General features: G+C 38.3%; 2 pseudogenes across 1 annotated transcript in view; one reads left to right on the forward strand and one right to left on the reverse strand.

Annotated features, from left to right (window-relative positions):
* Window positions 1-3,758: 3,758 nt before the first annotated feature.
* Window positions 3,759-23,944, reverse strand: part of LOC143688112 (adapter SH3BGRL pseudogene) — a 47,004-nt pseudogene continuing 26,818 nt past the window's right edge. The window contains exon 3 of the transcript XR_013177831.1: window positions 3,759-3,950. The product of XR_013177831.1 is annotated as an adapter SH3BGRL pseudogene, transcript variant X6 (transcript). The remainder of the gene's footprint in view (window positions 3,951-23,944) is intronic.
* On the forward strand, window positions 15,507-16,206 carry LOC143688114 (ubiquitin-conjugating enzyme E2 E3 pseudogene; annotated as a pseudogene).

Consider the following 23,944-nt stretch of genomic DNA (forward strand, 5'->3'; position numbering starts at 1 on the left):
AGTATAAGATGCAAGGCAGAATTTGAAAGCAACCAGCTGGGGGATATCTAGCTGAGGAAATTTTCAAACTAAATATGGAAAATGCAGCCTGGCTTCTCCTTGCAGCTTACAGCAAAATGTGAGAGGACAGGAATAAGCTGAGAATTGAGCTCTTGAGTAGAAAGAAACTACAAATTGATGGTCTAGAAAATCCTGAGCTTCCAGAAATTGAGACCTCAGAGGCTAGTGCCCCATGTGAGGATTTAACTGAACATGGAAGAACAAGTCAGCCATGTCAGTGGGAGTCAGGATTGGAAATGGAGTTATCCAGAAAGGATCTATGAAAAGTCCTATTGTCTGATGGCTGAGACTCCTCTATGCTGAATGCTAAAACGACAAACTTGTAATGGGATCTATATAAACAGAACTATTGCCAGTCTGGACTAAAGGGACAAATTAAAGGAAAAACAACTTCAAAGTCAGAACCACAGAAGTCAAGGTCTACAACAAAGAAATTTTGGGCCAGGAGAGTGAACCCACCCATGCACACGGAAAAGGTGAATTTGCTCCAGAGTGTACAGAGAGCAGGCCTTCTTCCCCATTGTTCAGGAAGAGGGCTACCATATCAGTGCTCTCAGATGAACATCGGCCACCCCATTGTTCAGAACAATGCTGCTGCCTCAGGCCTCAGAGAGTGGAGCACATTCCCCAGGTACTGGGAAGAGCCTGACCACACCCCACTGTTTGGAGAGAGGTAAGCCTGTGCCCTGGAGACGGCAGAGAGTCCAAGTGCCACCCCAAAGCTTGAAGAGGGTGAAATGGAGAACAAGGTGGTCTCGCCAAGGCTTAGAGAGAGCAGGGCCGTTGTATAAGCCCTTGGAGAGGGTGAGATTGTCACTCTCTCAAGCCTTGAGGATAAAACATAAATAAAACATCTTTCTGTAGAGGACTCTCAGACTTTGAAATCTAATGGAGTTTGCCCTGCAGGGTTTCAGAACTGTTTGGGACCTCTGACCCCTGTTTTCTTTCCAATTTCTCCCTATAGAAATGGGAATGTTTATCCTATGATCGTCCCTCCTTTGTATTTTGGAAGCAGGTAACTTGTTCTGAGTTTCACAGGTCCACAGCCAGAGGGGAACTTTGCCTTAGGACAAACCACACCTGTAACTGATTTTTTTTTTTTGGTTAATACTTTTGATTACATGACCACAATTATACAATTTCCACTATTTGATATTTTGTATAAAACCAGTTACAATACACAAGATTTTCAAATGAGACACTATGTATCAAACGACATAGATATGCAAAGTTTACAGACCATTATGAAACTTTATCTGAAAAATACCTTCTGGAAAATAAACATTCATTTGACCAGTTCTCTCAGCTTTAAAAAATATATGGTTAGAAATATACATTTTAATTAAAAAAATCAAGACAATGATTGATCAAATACTGATTAATCAGTTACACTTTAAAACATTTAATAATCTGTACTTGAATGTAGGATAGATAAAAGTCTGCAGATTATTAATATAAAACTGCAGTACTGTAATCAGACGAACATGACTGCTGACAATTAATTCTACTGAGTAATTAAAGAGGTAATTTCCTACACAGAATAGGTGAATTGTCCAGTATTTTAAATACATCTGTAGTATTTCCTCTTAGCAAAATATTCAGATTTGGGAGAGATGGAAGAGCAGCAGCTAGCCTCACCAGGTCAGTTTCAGTGGGGAATAACTATTAAAGAAATAAAACATGCTTAAAGATGTTTTTGATGAGCACTGTTTTCCAAAATATTAAAAAAAAAGGAGTTGAGCTACTTTTAGAACAAACCTCAAGCGAGTACACTGCTCACTTGTCAAGAACAGTGACTCAGGCAAAGGGAAGGCTCCAGGAGCCCTTGACACAACACCTCCCAGAGAGCCCACTGGTCCTCGCGGCACACACTGTGCATCAAGCTCCAAGTGCAAACATACTGCCTCACGAGAACATTCGGGAACTCCTCTAAAACTTGTCTGGGCCCAAGAAAAGAGGTAGAAATGACCCCCTGTAAAGGGGGAGGAGGGCAGGGAAGGGAGTGGGTGGCTGATAGGCCAGTGTGACTGATTTTGATGAAACTTTGTACTTATTATTACTGAAATGATCTAAGGCCTTTGTGATAGTGTGATAGAATGAATGTATTTTGCATATGGAAAGAACATGTCTTTTTAGGGTCCAGAGGGTGGAGTGTGGTGGTTTGAATCTGTTCTGAACCCCAGAAAAGCCTATATTCTCTTAGTCCATCCCTGTGGGGGCAGACCTGTTGTTGGGTGGGACCTTTTGATTGGGTTGTTTCCATGGGGATGTGATCCAGCCCATTCAAGGTAGGTCTTAATCCTCTTGCTGGAGTCCTCTGTGAAAGGATGAAAGACTGAGGAAGCTCAGAGCACCCAGAGAAACTGAGAGAAAAATGACAGCAGAAGCTCAGAGACATTTTGGAGAGAAGGACCATCAAATGTCGCCGTGTGCCTTCCCATATGACAGAGGAACCACGGATACCAGCAGCCTTTCCTCAGAGAAAGTATCTTCCTCTTGATGCCTTAATTTGGACACCTCCATGGCCTTGGAACTGTACTCTTGTAACCTAATAAATTCCCATTGAAAAAGCCAACCCATTTCTAGTATATTGCATTCCAGCAGCTTTAGCAAACCAAAATATATGGCATTACTAATCTGATACATGTTTTTAAAACTGTCCTTATCAGGTAAAGATACATGCTAAAATACTTACAGGTAAAATACTTGGAATTTGCTTTAAAATACTCTGGAAAAAAATTATACATAATATAAGATAAATAGATGATAGAAAGAGGATGATGGAACAAGGGCAGGATTTTGTCTCTTTGTTTATTGCTGTGCCCCCAAACCTATAAGTATTGAGGTATGTGGCACACAGTGGATGTGTCACAAATATTAATTGAATCAATGGAGAAATAATCTATTCAACATTATGTCACTCCTGTTTTTGCCTGTCTCACAAAGTGCCACCATTCATACCTTTACTAAGGACTTTATCTCTTCTGTCTTGTATTTAGCTCTTGTACTGTTCCTGACTCCTCTGGGTATTTAGTTCTGCCACTGCTTATTGATGAACATATGTGTAAAGTCCTGCTCAGGTCGGGGAAAAAACCTCATTGTCTTCACTTATACCATCTCCTCCCGACATTCAGTGATCAGAGTCAACACAAGGTTTGCATTTTCTTTTATGGCTTTCACTATAAATAGGAGTCCCAACCTGGCTCCTGGCTACCTTTACAATTGCACATCATATTGTCTTCTTTCCCAAACTCTACACTCCAACCCCAGAGACTACTTACTTACTGTTTACCACAACTGTCAGACTTCTCTTCTCTACCTTTGTACCTAAAAGTTCTCTCTACCTAAGATAGTCCTTTTTCCTTATACACCCAGTTAATTCTGTTCATTTTGAAAGAATCAGTCCAACCAGCAACTCCCATGAAGACTTACCTGACTCTTCCGATAGCTCTGCTCCTAGGTCTCAATTAGAATTCATGTGGTTTTATCATTGCGAGAAGCATTAAGAACACTTAAATGCATGGAGAAGTATACCATATTCATGGATCAAAAGACTCACAATGGTTAAGATGTCACCTCTCCCTAAATTGATCTATAGATAACATGATCCAAATCCCAGCTGTCAAAATTCCAGGTGGCTATTTTGTGGAAATGGACAAGCTGAGTCTCAAATTTAAATACAAAAGCAAAGGATCTAGGGGCGGGCCGCGGTGGCTCAGCGGGCAAAGTGCTTGCCTGCTATGCCGGAGGACCTCGGTTCGATTCCCGGCCCCAGCCCATGTAACAAAAACGGAGAAACAGAATACAATAAAACAAGAAAATGTTTAAAGATGTTTCCCTTTCTTCCTTCCTTCCTTCCTTCTATCCTTCCTTCCTTCTCTCTGTCTTTCCTTTAAAAAAAAAAAAAAAAAGCAAAGGATCTAGAATAGCCAAAGTAATCCAGAAAAATAAGAACGAAGTTGGAGGACTTATATTATCTGGTTTTCAAAACTTACCATAGAAGACTTAATATAGAAACAGCTACCTGTAAAACTAGTTTACTTTATTGTTATAGACTAATATATAATAATTTTTAAAATAGTAATATATAATATTAGTGGTATGGTATTGGCATAAACATAGACATACAGATCAATGAAGTAGAGTCTACAGATAGACCCACACATATATAAGTCAACTGATTTTCAACAAAGGTGCCAAGGTACTAAAGGATAGTCTTTTCAACAAAAGATTAGTCTTCTCAACAAACTGTGCTGAACAATAAGATATTCATATGAGTAAGAATGGATTGCAACCCTTACCTCACAGTAAGTACAAAAATAACTCAAAATAGATGATAAACCTAAATGAGATCTAAAATTATAAAACTTCTAGACAAAAAAAAGTGGGATAAAATTTTTATGACTTTGGCTTAGGTGAAGTTTTCTTAGACAGGACACAAAGACACAAACTATGAAAGAAAAAATTGATAAATCAAACTTTAAAAATTGTGCTCATAAAAGATGCTATTAAAACAATGAGAAGGCTAAGCCACAATCTGGGATAAAATATTTATAAATTATTATATCAGAATATATAGAGAATTCTTCAGCTCTATAAGAACACAAACAACCCAATTAAAAAAAATAGGCCAAACACATTTAACCAAAGAAGTCATATGAATGGCAAATAACTACATGAAAAGAAGTTCAAAATCATTAGTCACCAGGGAAATGCAAATTAAACTAGAATGACTGAAACTTAAAAGACTGTCAATAACAAATGTTCACAAGTGCAACTGGAATGTTGCTGGTAGGAAAGTAAAATGGTTCAACTTCTTTGGAAGACAGTTTGATACTTTCTCATAAAGTTAAACATATAATTACCTATAACTCAACAACTCATCACCTAGGTGTTTATGCAGGAGAAATGAAAGCATATTTCCACACAAAGACTTGATGATATGTATTCATAGCAGCATTAAATCATGTTCAAAGCAGTATTATTCACAAAGCCCAAAACTGGAAACAATCCAAATGTTCACAAATAGGTAAATGGATAAACAAATTGAGGAATTTCTATACAATGTAATATTACTCAGCAAAAAAAAGGAATGAACTGAAGGTGGAGTCGATGCAGTTCCCCTATTCCTCCCACTAAGTACAGCTAAAACTCCTAGACATTATATATAAAGAAAATATAAGAAGACTCTAAAAGGTGGAGAGAAGAAGACAGCTGGGGACTTTGGGAACCCAAGGAATGACATGGCAGTGAGTTCCCTGGGTTTCCTTTTTGTCTCATTTATCCAGGACTCAATGCTGAAGAAGATGGCAACCCAGAAGCACCAATGCGCTCTACCAAAAGCAGTTCCAAGAAAGCGCTCTCTGGTCAAAGGACCAGGAATGGGGCAACCTAGCAGACAGAAAAATTTTAGACAATAATCGCCCTATTCCAGTTAACCACAGGAAAAAAACACAGCCCTGTCCTCACTCCCATCAGCAGAGGCTGAGTGGGGAGACTAGACTTCCACCCTTAGCCTAGCTGTTGCACTCCCCTGCTAGGAGGACATCAGAGAAGACCATGTAGGAATCTGGGACTTTGATCAGCACCCAGTGTAACAAGATGCCTCTCTCCTTCCCCACTAGAGCCAGAGGAAGCTGAGTGGGAAGTTGGAATTTTCACTACTACACAATGGTAACAAGGCCTCCCCTCACCCATGCCAACAGAGGCCATGTGGGGAGCACTTCCAAGTTGCTCCTCTCCATCCAAGCCAGGCCAGTGTCAGAAAAACCTGGACTTCCACCCCGACCTGGAAGAAATGAGGTGATCCTTCCTGCAGGATGTAATTGAAGGGTGGGAGGGAAACCTGGACTTTCAGCCCCTCCTGGCAGGAATTAGACCATGTTCCCTTTCCCCACAAGGGTGGTGTCAAAGAAGGCCTACTATGGGGGAGATGACTCCCAGGGATGAATCTGGCCCTGGCACCATGGCATCAACAATGCCAGCCTGACCAAAGGGGTGTAACTAATAAAGTATCAGTGCTTGGAAAGTTCAAACAGAGTCAAGAGCCTACTCTGGAGGTCACTCTTACACAGGCTCTAGTTAGACATTGCTACCTACCATAACTTGCCAAACCCCAACCAGGACCATTCCAGTCAGTCCTAAAGAACACCTAGGGCAATATATAAGATTCTACAAAGGTTTCATGCACTAGAGTAACTTTCCAGAAATCTACAACCTCCAGATGGGTCCATGGACCAGATAAGTCCTGAAACCTAGAGGGCCCAGTCTCTCCAGAACATCAGATAGTTCCAACTCCCTACTCCACATTATTGACAGCCCCTTCCAACATGGCCATAGCCCAAATACCCTAAGAGTGGGAGAAAGAGCAAAGGTGATGGTGGAGTTATACAGAAAAGGTCGGGTTTAACAAACGAGAACGAGTGCTGAATCATTATATTGACATTTCTTTTAGTCTCTGGTATCTTAGAGTAGCTAGAAGTAAAAACCTAAAATTGTAACTCTGAAATCTGTTCTACAACTAATTGTTGTGCTGTGCTTTGAAATTTATTGCTTTTTTGTACATATGTTATTTTTCACAAAAAAAGAAAGAAAAAGTCGATTGTGATGATAAAAAATATTTATTCCTTCTAGTTTCCTATATTCTGGAGCAAATAACTAGAAGGAAAAATCTGAGATGATGGTATGGTAGCCCATGGCAAACTCTGGGATCTGTCCTGTAACTACTTTGAAAACTACAGCTTTTTTCTTTCTTTGCTTTGTATATATGTTATATTATACAATTTAAAAAGTTGGAAAAAAAATGGCAACTAAACAGAAGATTTAAATAGACTCAGAATCTCACAACATAGTACCCCAAATTTCCAGAATACAATAAAAAAAATCACTCTATCACACCAAGAGCCAAGAGAATCTCAACTTGATTGAGAAAAGACAATCGACAGACACCAACACCAAGATGACACAGCCATTGGAATTATCTAGCAACGATTTTAATGCAGGCATCATAAAAATATTTCATTATACAATTATGAACACACTTGAAACAAATAAAAACAGAGAAACTCTCAGCAAAGAAACAGAAGACATGAAAGAATCAAACTGAAGTTTAGAACTAGAAATCATAACAACCAAAATAAAAAGCTTAGTGGACAGGCTTAACAGTAGAATGGAGGCAGCAGAGGAAACAATTAGTAGACTAAAAGCAGAACCACAGAAATACCCAGTCTGAACAACAGAGAGAAAGCAGACTGAAAAATAACATGAACAACACCTCACAGGCATTCATGTCACTAAGTTTCTTTTGGAGAAAATAAAGAGGGTGGGCCTGAAAAAATATTTGAAGAAAGAATGACTGAAATTTTCCAAATTGGCAAAAGACCTGTACTTACAGAGTCAAAATGCTGAGTAAACCCAAACAGGACAAACCCAAGGAAATCTATGCCAAGACATGTCATAATCAAATTCCTGAAAACTAAAGATAAAGAAAAAAGATTGCAAGCAGTAAGAGAAAAACAACACTGTACTCACAGGGTGTTCTAGTTTGCTAGCTGCTGAAATGCAATATACCAGAAACAGAATGGCTTTTAACAAGGGGAATTTAATAAGTTGCTAGTTTACAGCTCTAAGGCTGAGAAAATGTCCCAATTAAAACAAGTCTGTAGAAATGTCCAATCTAAGGCATCCAGGGAAAGATACCTTGGTTAAAGAAGGCTGATGAAGTTCAGGGTTTCTCTCTCAAGTGAGAAGGCACATGGTGAACACAGTCAGGGTTCCTCTCTCACCTGGAAGGGCACATGGTGAGCAGGGCATCATCTGCTAGCTTCTTCTCCCGGCTTCCTGTTTCATGAAGCTCACCTGGAGGCATTTTCCTTCTTCATCTCCAAAGCACTGGCTGGTGGACTCCGCTTCTCGTGGCTATGTCGTTCTTCTCCGCTCTCTCTGAATCTCTCTCGTTCTCCAAAATGTTTCCTCTTTTACAGGACTTCAGAAACTAATCAAAACCCACCCAAATGGATGGAGACATGCCTCCAGCTAATCCAGTTTAACAATCACTCTTGATTAAATCTCATCTCCAGGGAGATGATCTAATTACAGTTTCAAATTTACAATGCTGAATAGGGATTAGAAGAAGCGGCTGCCTTTACAAAATGGGATTAGGATTAAAACATGGCTTTGCTAGGGTACATACATCATTTAAAACCAGCACATTCCATCCTCTGGACCCTAAAAAAGACATGTTTTTCCCATACACAAAATACATTAATTCCATTACAATATCAGAAAACTTTGAAGCATTTCAGTAACAATCAAATGCAATACAGGTTAAAAACAGTACAAAGTCTCATCAAAGTTAGGTACAAGCATGTTCTGTGCTCAGGCAAATTCTCTTCTGTCTCTGGACCTTTGAAAACTTATAACAAGTTATTTGCTGCCAACATACAAAGGAGGAATAGTCATGGGATACATATATGCATTTTCATGGGGAGGAAAGAACACAGGGGTCACTGGAAACATACAGTTTCAAAAACCCACAGGAAAAGCCCATTAGATTTCAAAGTCAGAGACTCATTTATCTTCGGGGCTTTAGAAAGCGGCAATCCACTCTTTCCAAGGGCTTATGCAGAGTCCTGCCTCTCTTCAAAGGCAACCTTGGGGGACAGTGGGAGACCACCTTTTTTTTGGCTCTACCCTTTCCAAGGATTGGGGCTGCATCCAGGATCTCTGCCATCTCCAGGGCACACGCTCAACCCCTCCATGGGGTGGCAGCCAGGCTCTCCCCAAGCCCCAAGGAATGTGCCTCACCCTCTCCAAGGCCTGAGGCAGCATGACTCTTCCACTGCCACGAGGTGGAAGGCCCATTCTCTGCCTTTGGGGCAAACTCACTCTGTCCACAGGCTTGGGTGGGTCTGCTCTCCTGGCCCAAGGCTTCTTGACTTCAGACCTCAGCCTCTAAGGCTTTGCCTCTGAAATTATTTTTCCTCCAATGTGTCCCTTCTCTGGATCCCCCAGTCCAGACCGGCAGCGGCTCATTTATACGGGTCCCACAGCACTCTCATTGGTTTTCTATGCAGTAGCTTTGGATCATGCCCATCAGACATATGCCCATCAGACATAAGGAGTTTCCACAAATCCTTCCTGGATAACTCCATGTCCAATCCTGGCTTTCTCTGAAATAGCTGAATGGTTTCACATTTGGCCAAATCCTACATGGGGCACCATTCTGTGGGGTGTCCCCTCCTGGATGCCCAGAATTTTCCAGAACATCAATTTCTGCTTTCTTTGTACACAAGAGTTCAGTTCTCAGCTTATCTCTCTCCTGTCACATTTCACTATAAGCTGTGAGGAGAAGCCAGGCTGCACTTTCCACATTTAATTTGGAAATCTCTTCTGCTAAATATCCAAGTTCATGGCTTTTAAAATCTGCTTTCCAGCCAAAGCCATCACTCAATTTTGCCAGATGATCTGCAATTTTAAAACAAGGCTCGCTTTCCTTCCAGTCTATAATAACACGTGCCTCATTTCTGTCTAAGGCTTTATCAGAAGTGTCTTTAGAGTCCATATTTCTACCAACGGTCTCTTCAAAGCATTCTAGGCCTTCTCTATCAACCTTCTCACAACTCTTCCAGAATCTTAAGCTGTTCCAACATGTTTGGCATTTGCAAACCGCAGCAGCACCCCACTCTCCTGGTACCAAAATCTGTTCTAGTTTGCTAGCTGTTCATCGTCATGATCATTTCTTCAAATATTTGCATCTATTCAGAAAAAGAAATAAAAAGAAAACAGGAAAAAAATTCATACATACTGTTCTAGTTTGCTAGCTGCTGGAATGCAACATACCAGAAACGAAATGACTTTTAACAAGGGGAATTTAATAAGTTGCTAGTTTACAGTTCTAAGGCCAAGAAAGTCCCAATTAAAACAAGTCTATAGAAATGTCCAATCTAAGGCATCCAGGGAAAGATAGCTTGGTTCAAGAAGGCCAATGAAGTTCAGGGTTTCTCTTTCAAGTGGAAGGACACATGGCAAATACAGTCAGAGTTTCTCTCTCATCTGGAAAGGTACATGGTGAACATGGTCAGGGTTTCTCTCTCATCTGGAAAGGCATGTGGTGAACATGGTGTCTTCTGCTAGCTTTCTCTCCTGGCTTCCTTTCACGAAGCTCCCCAGGAGGCATTTTCCTTCTTCATCTCCAAAGGTCACTGGCTGATGGACTCTGCTTCTCATGGCTATGTCATTCTGCTCTGCTTTCTCTGAATCGCTCTGCCTCCAAAATATTTCCTCTTTTATAGGACTCCAGTAAACCAATCAAGACCCAATCAAATGGGTGCAGACATGTCGTCACCTCCTCCAGTTTAACAACCACTCTTGATTAAGTCACATCTCCAGGGAGATGATCTAATTGCAGTTTCAAGCATACAGTATGAATAGGAATTAGAATAAACGGCTGCCTTTACAAAATGGAATTAGGATTAAAACATGGCTTTTCTAGGGTACATACATCCTTTCAAATCAGCACACAAGGGGAAAAATAATTAGAAAAACAATGGATTTCTCATCAGCAACCATGGAAGCCAGAAGGAAATGGCACAACATTTTTCAAGTGCTACAAGAAAAGAACTGTCAGCCCCAAAAGAACTGTTACCCCAAATTTCATATCTGGTTATGTTATCCTCCAGTAGTAAAGGAGAAATAATGACATTCTCAGTTAAAAGAAAATTAAGAGACTTTGCCATCAGTGGACCTACAATAGATTTGCCTATTCATCTTGAGTTTTCTAAATTAATGTTTGACAGTTGAAGTACAAAGTATATCATTGTTCTCAACTCATAACATTTACAAAAATTAACTAAAAATGATCAACATCCTAAATATAAAAGCTAAATATAAAAGCTAAAACTGAAAAATCTTAAAAAAGATAACATAAGATAAATTCTTCATGACCTTGGATTGGCACCAGCAACAAAAGAGAAATAGATAAACCGGACTTCATTTAAACTAAAAATCTTTTAGCGGGCAAATTAAATGTAGTGTATAAATACATATATGAATAATAAATAATGGAATATTATTCAGCTGTAAAAATAATGAAATCCTGATACATGCAACAACATGGATGGACCTGGAAGACATGATGTTGGGTGAAATAAGCCAGACACAAAAGAACAAATATTATATGACCTCACTTACATGAAATAATTAGGATAAGCAAACTGAGAGAGTCAGACTCTAGCATATAGGTTATGATGGGCTGGAGTTGGGGTAGGGAATGGGGAATTAATGCTTAAATTATACAAAGTTTCTGTTTGGGTTGATTATAAAAGTTTGATAATGGATGGCGGTGATGGTAGCATAACACTGTGAACGTAATTATCAGCACTAAATTATATATGTGAATGTGGTTAAAAGGGGAAATTTTAGGTCATATCTTACTAGAATAAATATTTTTAAAAACACATAGGGTCGGGTTTAACAAACGAGTCTGATTGCTGAATCATTATACTGATATTTAACTTAGCCTCCAGTACCTTAGAGCAGCTAGAAATAAAAACTTAAAATTGTAGAATTGTAACCCATACCAAACTTTGAAATCTGTTCTACAACTAACTGTAGCAATGTGCTTTGAAATTTGTTGCTTTTATATATGTTATTTAAAGAGAAGTAGAAGTATAACAGAGAAGATAGGATTTAACAAATGAATATGCCTGCTGAATCATTATATTGATATTTCTGTTGTCCTCCAGTGTCTTGGAGCAGCTAGAAGAAACAATGAAAACTTGTGGAACTGTAACCGATACCAAACTTTAAAATCAGTCCCATAACTATTTGTTAAAACTTACTTCTTTTTTGTATATATGTTATATTTCACAAAAAAAAAAAGTCAAAAAAAGAAAAAAGAATTCCATAGAAGGAATTCTTCACATCTAATACATTGTGCAATTTTTAAAAGAAAAAAAAAACCATATAGGAACTGAGAGTGGAGACATGAATGGACATTTGCACACTGGTGTTTATGATGACAGTTTTCATGATTCACAATGAATGGAGGTGGCCTAAGGGTACCGTGACTGAGGAATGGAAGGGGAAACCGTGGTGTATGCATACAATGGACTACTGAGCCACGGCAAGAAAAAATGAAGTTGTGAGCATGCAACTAGGTGAATGAACCTTGAAGACAGTATGTTGAATGAAATGTCAGAAACAAAAAGCCAAATATTATCATCCCTCACTCATATGGACTAACTGTAATATACAAACTTGGAGAAGACAAAGGCAGAGATGTTTATTTGGTGCAAAACTTATATGTTGGGTAGCGCAAAATCTAATTTAACTTGTATGGTCAGTTTATTCGAACACCATAATTACATAGAATCTTGAATAGAGAGTGAGACCTTGTTGGTTTATACAGATCAGTGTGATGTCCCAATATATCCCAGAGTAATTTGGGCAGAGAATAAAAAAGTATTTGTAAAGCCCCCTGGAGTGACTGAGGAGAAAGGAGGAAATATTAAACTCCCTACCTGGGAATTCTCGCAAGCAGTGGGGACAACCAATTTAATAGGTCAAGCCCTTGATCTTGGGGCTTGCCCCTATGAAACTTATTCCTGCAAAGTAGAAGCTAAGCCTACTTAAATCATGCCTAAAAGTCATCCTTAGAGAACCTCTTTTGTTGCTCAGATGTGGCCTCTCTCTCTAAACTAACTCAGCAGGTGAACTCACTGCCCTCACCACTAAGTGAGACATGACTCCCAAGGGTGTAAATCTCCCTGGCAATGTGGGACATAACTCCTAGGGATGAGCCGGGACCCAGCATCAGGGAATTGAGAAAGCCTTCTTGACTAAAGGCAGAAGCGAGAAATTAGACAAAATTAAAGTTCCACTGTCTGTGAGACAGCAAACAGTCAAGAGGTTATCCTGGAGGTTATTCATATGTAGTATATAGATATCCCTTTTTAGTTTATGGTGTATTGGAGTGGTTAGAGAGAAGTTCTTGAATGTTGAACTGTATTCCAGTAGCCCTGATTCTTGAAGACAATTGTATAATTTACAGTGTGACTATATGATCATGAAAACCTTGTGGCTGATACTCCCTTTATCCAAGCTATGGACAGATGAGTAAAATAATAAGGACAAGTTAAGGGAAAACCACAGGAAGGAGCCATAAGCTGGAAGTCATCAGAATTGGGAAGAGAAAGAAGACATTACCATGTGATGTGAGGTGAGGATATAAGCCAGTGAACCGGAAGGACTGTAGCCAGCATTAGAAAGTTACAGAATTTAGAGAGATAGAATCACCTTGCTGATGTCTAGCTTCAAAATCAGCTCCTCTGACAGTGAGCCGATCCTGACCATCCTCCAGGTCCTCAGCGAGCTACTCTCTGCTGCCGGTATGCATATTTATATGTGTGTACACCCACGTACCGACGCCCACTGAAGATTCTGACAGATTCTCAAGGAGGTGCATTCCAAGCTCCATTCTTCACAACTGCTGCAGGCACAGTTGTGCTGCAGGCACAACTCTGCAGGCACTGGTGAACTCTACTAGAACAGTGTCCTCAGACCACGGCATCCTCCTGCCACTCTTCTGACGGCTGGCCAAAGCTGGCCTAAGAGATAAAAAGTCTGGAAAGAGGGCATTGGAATTGGAGCACTTGATGTGACATTGATTCTGGCCAGGAAAAACTTGTCCCACAGCCAGAACGTCCTTCATTGACTCTGGGCGCTGCCTGTGTTTGCTTCCAGTGGAGCCATGCTGGGGGTTAATGGAGCAATGGAACTGCTTTTCAGGGTCATCACCCTTAATGCCTGATGTGCACCCGAATGATAAGACAAGGAAACTGAAATGTGCAGAGAGTCTTATCCAAGGTCACACTGCTGGGAAATGGCAGAGTTAGAATTTGAATCCTGATCTTCCAGACTCAAAAGCCCATGTTTTTGGCCTGAAGACTTCAAATCTGTCCTAAAGAATCACTGAGAAAGGTGAATGAAGATTTGTGCACAAAACTATCAACCACAGTGCTATTTATACTTGGGAAAATTATAACCAGAAAAGTTCAATCTTAGAGAATGCTTGGTAAAAGAAATATATTTACACATCATAATATTAAGTAAGAACGCACTACAAATAGATAGGAATGACCTTTGCCACATGGAAAAGCTTACGATATAACATTGACTAGAAAAACAAAATTTCAAAATTCAGTGTGATCTCCACTATGTAAAAATATGCATTTGGCTTCTGCTTCAGGCCAAACTGGGAAAACTGTATTATTCTTTCCACCCGAAAAATACAAACTGCAGATAAAATATATAAAATATTTTAAAAGATACTGGCAATAAAAAGAAACACAAAATGAAAAAGGCAACAAAAGTCAGTGATCTCTAAGAGATGAATCCTTAAATTATCTCAGTTTACTGCCTTGAGAGAGTTTCCAGCAGTAGCATGGGGATGGTCAACTAGAGGGCAAAGATTGTCATACTGAATAAAAACGCAATGCCCAACTATATGCTATATACAGGAAACATACAACTAGGTTAAAGGTAAAAGGATGAAAGAGATTTGCCGAGATAGGAGTGATCAAACTAATGTTAGAGTGGCTATATGAATAACATATAAAGTAGATTTAGAGCAAAGAATATTACAAGGGATAAAGAAGATCATTTCATAATGATTAAGATGTCTATTTAGCAAGAGGATATACAAACTATAAATGTTTATGCATATAATAACAGAGTTCAATATAAATGAAGTAAAAACTGACAAATCTTTGAGAAGAAATAGGCAAATCCATATTATAAGGGGATATTTTAATAACCCTTTCTCAATAATTGATAGAATAAGTAGAGAGAAAGTCAGTAAGAGCAGATTTGAACACTATCAACCAGAATGGCCTAACTGATATCTATAGAACATTCTATCCACTAACAGCAGAATATACCTTCTTTTCAAGTGCACGTGGCACATACAGGCTGTAAAACCATTCACGATAAATTTATAAGAATTCAAGTCACACTGAAAACATTCTCTGATAAAATTAGAATTAAATCAGAAATCAATAAGGGAAAGGTCTCTGAAAGAGTCCAATATTTGGAAATGAAATAACACACTTTTAAATAAAACATGCATCAAATGAGAAATCAAAAGAGAAATTAGAAAATACTTTGAACCGAATGAAATTGAAACACAAATTTGGGGGAAATTTATAGAACTCTAAGGCATATATTTAAAAGGATAAAGGTAGGCACATCCCTAATCAATGACTTCAGCTTCTGCCTTAAGAAATTAGAAAAATCAATAAAAAAGAAAACAGAAAAACAGAGAAAATCGTTGTCATCAAAATCCATTTCTTACCCCCTCAGCTGCCTCCATTTCCTTAAGGAAGGGTTTTTTCCTCTCTCCCTCCCCCACACTGCAGCAGCATGCGAGCGGGTGGCCGAGCTTTCCAAGAAGTAAGTTCATGAAGATGTCCAGTGATAGGCAAAGGTCCGATGATGAGAGTCCCAGCCCCAGCAGAGGTGGTTCAGATGCGGACCAGCGAGGTCCAGCCGCTGCAGAGCCTGAAGAACATGAAAAAAGAAAACCTTCTGCTACTCAGCAAAGAAAAACACCAAACTCTCTAGCAAAACCACTGCTTAGTTACCCACTAGTGCTCAGAGAATTCAGGAGGAGCTAGCTGGGATAACCCCCGATCCTCCTCCCTACTGCAGCGCTGGGCCTAAAGGAGATAACATTTACGAATGGAGAGCGACTATCCTTGGTCCACCAGGCTCTGTATACGAAGGTGGTGTGTTTTTTCTGGATATCACATTTTCATCAGATTATCCATTTAAGCCACCAAAGGTTACCTTTTGCACCTGAATCTATCACGGCCACAGTCAGGGAGTCATCTGTCTGGACATTCTTAAAGACAACTGGAGTCCCGCTTTGACTATCTCAAAGGTTTTGTTGTCTATTGGTTCCCTTTCAACAGACTGCAACCCTCCGGATCCCCTGGTTGGAAGCACAGCCACTCAGTATTTCACCAGCAGAGCAGAACACGACAGGATAGCCAGGCAGTGTGGGCCAAGAAATACGCAGCATAGTTCACATAATTTCTACACAGTGTGAAGGAGCAGAAAGCATCTTCTCACTGTGCTGCAAATCTTTATAGCCTTTACAATACAGATCTCTGTGTATAGGTTATATTGATTCTACTCTCTGCTGATTGTATCCTTTGGAGACTGGAAGACTCCCCAAAAAGCTAAATGCTATCAAGGGTAGAACTTTGTAGTTTTAGATTAGTTATGTTTAAAACATCTACTTGCAAGTCTTGCTTCTTTGGGATATCAAAATGTATTTTGTGATGTACTAAGAATACTGGTCCTGAAGTCTACCAAATATTATAATACATTTTAGCCTAATTCATTATCTGCATGAAGTTATAAAAGTAGCCGTAGGTGACTAGGAATTATGTCATCTGTATTAAACCCAGATCTACTTCTGAGCATGTGATACATACTGTTGTGAAAAATGTTTTACCTTTTACCTTTGTCAGTTTGTAATGAAAGGATTTCCTTTTACCCTTTGTAGCTCAGAGAGAACCTGATGTATCATCTCAAACACAATAAACATGCTCCTGAAGGAAAAAAAAAAATCCATTTCTTTGAGAAGACCAATAAAATTGATAAGTCTCTATGCAAACTGAGTAGGAAAAAAAGGAGAGAAGACACAAGTTACCAATATCAGGAATGAGAGGCAAAATCACCACAGGTCCTATAGAAAAGAAAAGAATAATAATAATGGAATGTCATGAACAACTGTATACATTAAATTTGACAATTTAGATGATATGGGAAAGGCCTTTCATGAAAGCTATAAACTATCAAAGTTCACTCAAGACAGAATAGATGACCCAAATAGCCCTAAATTTATTAAATAAATCGAATGTATAGTTAAAACCATCCCCACGAAGAAAGTTCCCGGTTCGGATGGTTTAACTGATGTATTCTACTAAGATTTAAAGAATAAATAATTGCAATTCTACACAAACTCTTCCAGAAAATTAAAGAAGAGGGACTACTTCCCAACTTAGTCTATGAAGCTAGCGTTACTCTAATACCCAAAACAGGGAAGGATGTTACAAAGAAAGCAAATTGTAGGCCACTATCTCTGATGAACATAGATACAATTATTCTTAATAAAATTTTAGCAAATTGCTATCACTGTGCATAAAACGTTCATAGGATTTATGCCAGTAATGCAAGATTGGCTCAACAGCAGAAATCATTAAATGTAATGATCACATAAAGTAAAAAAGAACTATATACGATTATCTGGATAAGATACTGAAAAAGCACTTGACAGAATTCAATATCCAGTCTTGAAAAACTCAACAAATTAGAAATAGAAGGGAACCTCCTCAATAAATGGCATCTCTGAAATCTCACAGGTAATATCTTACTTCATAGTGAGAGACTAAATGCTTTCCCTCTAAGATCTGAAGAAGACTAGAATATCATTCTCACCAACTATATTCAACATTGCATTGGAGGTTCCACTCGGTGCAATAAGGCAAGAAAAAGAAATAAAAGACATTCATTATGTGCAAGGAGGAATTCTCTGTGTAGAAATTGTGATGGAATCTACACACACACACACACACAAAAAAAAAACCCAAAGAACTATCAGTGAGATTACTGAGGCTCCTGTATGCAAGATCAATACACTAAAATAAACTATATTTTATATACTGACAACCAAATTTTTAAATACTATTTACAATAGCATTAAAAATATAAAATACTAAGGGATAAGTCTGATAAAAGATGTGAAATACATGTACACTGAAAACTATAAAATACTGCTGAAATAAATTAAAGAAGGTCTAATAAAGAGACGAATATTGTTCATGAGTCAGAAGGCTCAATATTGTTAAGATGTCAGTTTTTCTACAAGGTGATCTATAGAGTCAATGCAATCTGAAAGTCCTGAAGGTTTTTCTGTAGAATTGATAAATCAGTTCTAAAATTCATAGGGAGAAATGAAGGCTCTAGAATGGCTAAAGCAACTTTGAAAAAGAAAAACAAAGTTGGAGGACTAATAATACCATATTTCAAGACTTATTATGAAACCACAGTAATTCAAATCGGTGTGATATTCATATCAATATTGACAAATAGAGCCACAGAACAGAACAGACCATCCAGGAATAAACCACATATATATCGACAAGTTTTGACATAGGGAAATTCCATGGAGAAGCAATAGTCTTTTTTTTTTTTTTTACATGGGCAGGCACCGGGAATCGCCACCGTGGCCTGCCCAATAGTCTTTTCAATAAAAGTTAAATACCCATATGGAAAATAATGAACTTCAGTTTATACTTCACACCAAAATCAGAAATGAACTCAAAATGGATAATTGACATAAATGAGTAACCTAGAGTTGTAAAAATCTCTTGTAGGAAACATAAAAGAAAACCTTTAGTCAGGAAAAGATTCTTTAAATACAATATCAAATACACAATCCATAAAGGAGAAAATGGATAAATTAGACTTCATCCATATTGAAAACACGTCTTCTTCAAATAGACAGTATTAAGAGAATGAAGATATAGGCCTCAGACTGGGAGACAATATTTATTAATCATATGTTTTATAAAGAATTTATATCCTGTGCCTACAAAGAATATACAAAATTCAATAATAAGAAAATAAAGAACCCAATTTAAAAATGGGTAAAGATCTGAATAGATACGGTAACAAAGAAGACGTATGGAGGGCAAATATGCCTATAAAATATGCTCAACTTGATAATTCATTATGGAAATGCATATTACAACTATAATGTGCTACTACTATACACACCTATTAGAATGGTTAAAATTAAAAAGACTGACCACGCCAGGGCTGGTTGGGAGAGACATGAAGGAACTAGAGCTCTCGCAGTCTCCTGGTTGAAATGTAAAAACGGTGTACCCACTTTGGAAGGCAGTTTAGCAGTTTCTTGAAATGTTCAACATGTACTTACAATATGGTTCAACTATTTCTCTTCTAGGCATCTACCCTATAGAAATGATAGCATATGTCCTTACAAAGACCAGTACACAGATGTTTATAGTAGCTTTATTTGTGATTGCCCAAAACTGGGAACAATCCTAATGTCAATCCACTGGTGAAAAGATAACCTGTGATATTTCCATACAGTGGAATATTATCTGCAATAAAAAGTAATGAATGATTGATATATAATGAATGACTGATATATGCTACAACAAGGGTAAATCTCAAAATAATTAACCCAACTGAAGAAAGCCAGATGAAATGAGTACATGCTATAAGATTCCATTTATATAAAAGTCCAGAAAATACAAAGTAAACTGTAGTGGCAGAAAGCAGAGGAGTGGCTGCCTGGAGATGGGGTTAGGGAGTTCAAGAGGGGCAGAAGAGAGGGATTACAGAGGAACAAAAGGAAACCATTGGGGGTTATGGATATGTGTTCATTATCTTTTGGGTGGTGCTGTTTCAGGGGTGTGTACATACATAAAACCTTATCACACTGTACACTTAAATATGCATTATTAACTATATATCAATTATATCTCAATAAATCTTTTTAAAATATTAAGCACAAATAAATAAATAACAGGAGTAAAAACATTGGGTAAATTGAAATACTAATAGTCAACGGGAAGGGGCAAGGGCCATGGGATGTATATGTTTTCTCTTTTTTCTTGTTATTCCTGTTTTTAGAGTGATGCAAATGTTCTAAAATGATCATGGTGACGAATACACAACTATATGATGACATTGAGAGCCACTGATTGTATACTTTGGACTATATGGGCATGAAGATATCTCAGTAACCATATTGAAAAAATACATAGGACTGTACAACACAGTGACTCCTATTTTAAACGATGGACTATATTAATAGTACAACTAGAAAAGTGTTCTTTCATGAATTGTAATAAATGTACTACACTAGTGCAAGGTCTTAATAATAGGTGGTATATGGAAACTGCGTATTTTAAGCATGATTTTTCTGTAAACATATATTTTAAGCATGATTTTTCTGTAAACATACAACTTCTCTAAAACAAAAACTACTGATACCTGACACCTGTGGTAAAGTGGGTGCATGATTAAAACATCATGCTGAGAAGATAAAACCAGACACAAAAGAGAACACTGTGTATGATACATGATACCATTATGTATAACTCCAGAAAAGGCATCTAATCTATAGTGACAAAAGCAGATCAGTGGTTGCCTGGGGTCAGGGTAGGTGACAGGACAAAGGAACATTACAGGGTAATGAAAATGTTCCATGTATTTATGTGATGTGTATTAATTTGTCACAACTCATGGGAATGCACATTTAAAATGAATGTATTTTATTGTATATAAACTATACCTCAATAAAGTTTATTTAAACCCACTTCACAATAAAACAAAAAAGGCAATACAGCTATATAACTTTATGAATAAGAAAAGAACAAAATCTTTTCAAGACGCAGTAAAATTTTTTTATGAACTATGACCTACTTGGCCATTTTAATATAAAAATCCAATTATAGGATATATCTAATACATTCACAGAAACCTTGCTAGCATTATTTTGTCTGTAATATTCATAAGCCGTGTATCTTCATACGACCCTCAAAGGCTGGTAGCTGGAAACCTAGAAGCCTATTTATGTTGTTCAATCACTTTGGAGAAGTATACAGCATCAGAAATCAGGAAGCAACTACAGTCGCACAGTTATTATAAGGCGAAAATGCTTCTTTAATATAAGTTTCTTGCTACAGTCCATTCCAAGATTGATACGCAGTTACTGCCTGAAATAGTCCACTGAGCCAGTAGACAAATTACAGGGTGATCACCAAGTGACCCCCAAGAGAACTCCCAATTTAAACATTTTAAAACAAACTTCAAAATATTGGTGATAAACACGGTACTGTCTTTACAGTTTGCCTGCACATCTAAAACTATTATAAAACTTAAAGTTTATTTTAAAAAAATAAAGCAATTATTTTCTGAAATAAATCACTGAATTTAGCTTTTTTTTTTTTTTTCCTTAAATGTTGGTGACACTAGGACACTAGGACCTGGGCAGGAGATGTGGTATTTCTGGAGTGTGCACATCAGGGAAAACTGTGTGATATCACTGCCTTCATGTGACACTTCTTGATGTTAAATAGGGACCCTAACTGCTCTCAGATTACACTTCGGAGTGGATTTGTTGAAGGAAGGTTTAGAAAACAACACCCAAAATACATCCCCCCAAAGTATTTGTTAACTATGGCTGCTGCTCAAATAAACACTTCCAGATGCGAGGTGCTACACAAAAGATAACAAATATTAATATAAAATGAACACAAACTAGCTGGCCAGTGAAACAGAGCTCTTTATCTAGTGATAGAAAGATTCAGAATATTATCTGTGAACAAATACAAATTAAACTGGAGGAGCCAAATCAAGGTGACCTACTTGAATAAAGTATCTCCTCTAGGACTTGTAGAAACAACTTTCTCGCCATCCCTCTTAAGCTCAGTGGGCAGGCACCAGAACAAAACTCAATCCCCCCCAAAAATCAATTTTCCAAGAGAAAAAACAACAGAGTTGCTACTTGGAATTACATAAGGAATAAAAAGAGAAATATTAAATAATGAGTCAAAGTGAAAATATAAGGCAGTTACTAGGCAAATGGTCTTCTCATACCCAAAGGCAAGTACTTTTTAAACTGGCTAACTCACCCAGAGAAGTTCTAGAAATATTTTTAAAAAATAAAATAAAATAAGCCAGGAGATGCCAAGACCCCATCCCTGAGGGGAGAAGGTCCCAGTAATTCAGAGACAAGTTCCATCTGGAAAGGCCCCAGGTCTGAGGATATAAGAAATTCACTCCACACCCAAGCTCACTTGCATAGATTCTGAGTTCCCTGGGGAAAACAGCCCTCACAGGGTGGCACATTGTTTTAAGTCACCATCTCTTGGATCCTATCCATAGGTGTCCAGGTACTCGAGCTAGAGACTGTAGCTCTCTGCCTTATCTTTTCCTTAGGCAGGACTCTTGTTCGTAAGTAACTGAAAGCCAATTCAAAGTTTCTTTTAAAAAAAGAAATGGCATTCATTGGTTCCTATCACTTCTTTTAAGGTCTGAAGTAGCTGATCTCAGGTGTGGCTGGATCAAGGGGATTCAAACAGTGTCATCAGGACTCACGCGGGCTCTCTCTCTCCCTCCCTCCAACCAAACTTTGTTTTTGTTTCCCCTTATGTTGGTTTTAGTCTCTAATAGGCTTTCTGCAAGTAGGAGCTACTGGAGTCAACAGCTTGGCAGCCTCAGTAAAAACAATAACTTGGTTCTCTGGGTCTCTATCAAATCCCAGAAGTGAATCTCTTTGGCTCTGATTAGCCCATCCTGGGCCGTATGTCCACCTCTGAACCAATCACTGTCCATAAGGACGTGAAACTCTCAGTGACCAGCACTCAATGGATTGTTTAGCAGTAGACATGGAGAAAAATCAACAGCCTGAGATTCACAAGTAACGCTATAAACGAATAAACACAACAGGCAAGGAGAACAGGAATCTCCGGCTGATAGAACAAGTTTTCAGATTTTGTACTCCTCAAAATAATAACGAGTACTAACTCAAACTGAATAAGCTTTGCCAAGAAATCTGGAGTGTGAATTGATATACACATATATATAGCTCTTAGAAGAGCATCTGGCCAAAGTAAGTACTCCACTATCCTGGAAGAAGGATACTGGAGAAGGAAAAAGGACATATCCTATTAGGCAGGGTGAGGGTGCAGGATATTTTATTCTAAATATTAAAAGGAATGTGACCTAATTATGTAACAAACTGGTGAAGCAAGATATATTAGTTAAACTACTTTTTGCTTCTCAAGCCATAGTTTAAGAATTACAAGGTTGTTTTATAACATCTTTTCACTCACTGATACATGGGGCTTTGGTATAGAATAAATAGCCAGTGTTGGTTCCAAGACGGATACATACTGATACATACTGGAGTCTACTCTCCTATACCAAACCCTACTCATAGAAACAACATGAAATATATTGTAAATAAATTAATAACTATGTTCCAAAACTAGGAAGTGAGTGCTTGGTGGAAGAGAAAGAGAGAACATGTTAACAAATAGAAATCATACTGGATTCGATTGAAAAGGGAAACTCTATGCTAGAATATCAACAGGGATATAAAGACTTCTCCCTCAGGAGGAAGCAATACTATGCCCTGAGATCTGGTATACAAAAGCCATCCACAGAGAATATACAGCACTCACGCCCTCATCACCAAGCTCCCACGTACCTCACTAGCAGCCCATCCCACACATACCCAACTTTCAGTGGAAATGATACAGCAGTGCCAGGTTCCTCTCCCCAGCTGGGCGGGTAAGTTCAGGCAGGAGACAGTGTAGCAAATAATATCACCTTTGAAGAGGAGCTCACAAAAAGAAGAATCACTGAACAGTTGAGAATTTCCAACACAATAAAAGAGACAACAAATTCGAAAATTGGAGGAACCTATGCCCAATGAAACAGAATTAATAAGGTATTGGAGTAGAACTTTAAAATAAGTATAATAAATTCCTGTAAAGATAAAAGGGCAGGTAGTAGCATCATGAAATAAGAACTGGAAGTTACTAAGAGATGCAATTAGAGATCTTGGCAATGAAAAATTATAATTATTGAAATTAAAACTCAGTGGCGGGCAGTGTGATGGTGGCTTAGTGGCAGAATTCTCGCTTGCCATCCCAGAGACCCAGGTTTGATTCCCAGTGCCTGCAAAGAAGAAAAAGAAAAAGAAAAAAAAAAAGCTCACCAACAAGACAGATACAGCTGAAGAGTGAATTTGGAAGGCTAGGTCAAGGAATTC

Source organism: Tamandua tetradactyla, chromosome 6 (genome assembly GCF_023851605.1).
Source record: "Tamandua tetradactyla isolate mTamTet1 chromosome 6, mTamTet1.pri, whole genome shotgun sequence".
Classification (NCBI taxonomy): domain Eukaryota; kingdom Metazoa; phylum Chordata; class Mammalia; order Pilosa; family Myrmecophagidae; genus Tamandua; species Tamandua tetradactyla.